At 42.3% G+C, this 2,278-nt stretch overlaps 1 pseudogene; it reads right to left on the bottom strand.

The window, feature by feature from the left end:
- Nucleotides 1–873: 873 nt before the first annotated feature.
- On the bottom strand, nucleotides 874–1,455 carry LOC118576489 (annotated as a pseudogene).
- Nucleotides 1,456–2,278: the final 823 nt, after the last annotated feature.

Genomic DNA, 2,278 nt, shown 5'->3' with positions numbered 1-2,278 from the left:
GTAACTGACCTGCTGAGGGCTGGTTCCTTGGCAAGTGGCCCCACCAGATTTCAAATTCATTGCTGACTGTTCCAGCAACTAGTTAGCTCTAGGTGTTTCCTCAAAATCTACATCCCAGAAACCTACAAATTGCCCCAGGTGGTGCAGTTACAAAGTGCTCCAAAGCTGTGTGCAAGCCCCTGGCCAGAAGGTGCTCTAGAGCCTGGCCAGCAAGTCAGTCTGCTCTTCCCAGACTGGGCACATTCTTGTTTCTTCTCTTTCTTTGTTTCTTTGTTTCTTTGTTTCTGTTGTCTTTTTTTTGTTTGTTTGTTTTTTGTTTTCATTAACCTACAACCTTCCCAGTCACCCCTCGCCCACAGAGTTACACCCTAGGCCTCAGCTGAGTTTATGGTCATGGCTTATGTCTGTGTTTAGAACAAAGGCCAGGAGCTATGAACTAAATGTAAAGAAAGATATGATGATGACTGTTACAGATTAAGTAACTGAATCAACATTAATTCAAATAGCTTAGATCTGTGCCTGATGTGTGCAGTTATCAGGAAAATCACAAGACTTAAGAACTTTTGGGGTGTGTGGCCTCACCTCCCTCATGGCTCCCCTAATGTGAAACGCTGTCCTAATCAGAACAGCACTGAGGCTTTGCCCTGAATGTCCTGAGGGAGAAAATTCAGGAATGCTGTGGACCTTCTAAGAATTTCACCCTGGTGACTTCAGCAGAGTAATTTTTGCAATCAGAGGTGATTATCCACACATAGTTCATGTTCGACAGTGTAGTGTATATATTTAAAACTTCAGATTGCAGAACTGTTTCACAAACCAAAAATGTAGAGAACAGTCTGAGAAGTGAGTAGATGGAGGACAGCTGTGACCACATCAAACAGCAATCAGCTGTTCCTGCTCCTGATCCTGCACTGCCCCTCCTCTGCATGTGCGCTCTGCGCCCCCTGCTGGTCCTGAGCACCGCTGCAGGGAGGTTTGTGTCAGGGTTCTCACTGAAGGTCCCTCACTGTGTCTAGTACAGTAATAAATGGCGGTGTCTTCTGCTCTCAAGCTGTTCATTTGCAGATAAAGGCTGTTTTTGGAATCATCTCTTGAGATGGTGAATCTGCCTTTTGCAGACTCTACATAGTATGTTGCATAATTATTAGCTTTGTTTCTAATTTCAGCAACCCACTCCAGCCTTCTCTGGAGTCTGGCGGACCCAATGCATATAAGCATCACTGAAAGTGAATCCAGAGGCTTCACAGAAGAGTTTCAGGGACTTTCCAAGCTGCACCAAGCCTCCACCAGACTCCACCAGCTGCACCTCACACTGGACACCTGCTAACACACAGAATCCTGTTAGTTAACTGACACAAATGTTCACTACCCCTCTCACTCCTATTCAGCCTCTCTTCTCTATAAATTACCTTTTAATAGAGCAACCAGAAATACCCAGCACAGTCCCAACTCCATGCTGTCCGTTTTATGTTCTGGGCTGATCAGAGAATGGGAGGACCTGTGAGTTCAGAGTTGGCTGTCTCTGTCAGAGCTGTAGGGTCAGGGCTGGTTTTCATGAGCAGAGGGGAACGTAATTTGCATGTGTTCTGGCTATATCATGAGCTGAGAGATGTGAGCCTTACATGACACAATTAATGGTACAGATATCTGAGATGAGATATGGGCCAAGGTTGCATTTATAGAATCTTGTACTACTGATTGGCCTGGGGACTTAGCTCAGTTGGTAGAAAACATTTTTTTTCAAAGTGGAAGCCCTGTGTTCACTTCCAGTACTGCATGAATAAAGAAAATGTGGAATCAGGGGAATTATATGTCTGAGTTATGCTTGGGATATATGAACTTGTGTCTCAAAGAAGAAATAGAAGGGAAAAAAGAAAGGGGAAAAGTTACTTAGTATTAATGTTAGTCATAAGTAATGATATAATCTTGCATCTGTACTTCACTGTGGTTTGACCATATAAACTTCTTCACTTTTAGCAGAAATTATCACATAAATCCATAGCAAATAAAGATATGAAAAAGCTAAATATTATAATTTTAGGAGAGATTGTATAAGGTCCAGTAAGTTATGAATACATGCATTAAAATAAAGTAAAAAATGGTACAGTATAGCATAGAAAAGACTCAATGTTTGATCCTTAAAGAAATAAAGGAACTCCATTACATAAACATAACTACTATCTGAGATTATACTTTGATCAATAATAAAAGCACATCGAAGACCTGTGTGTACCACTTTGCTCCTCCAGGAGTGACCTCACAAGCCCACCATGCAGGC

The sequence above is a fragment of the Onychomys torridus genome, unplaced genomic scaffold, assembly GCF_903995425.1.
Source record: "Onychomys torridus unplaced genomic scaffold, mOncTor1.1, whole genome shotgun sequence".
Taxonomy (NCBI): domain Eukaryota; kingdom Metazoa; phylum Chordata; class Mammalia; order Rodentia; family Cricetidae; genus Onychomys; species Onychomys torridus.
The sequence above is the reverse complement of the archived record's forward strand: the minus strand, read 5'-3'. Positions and strand labels throughout refer to the sequence as shown.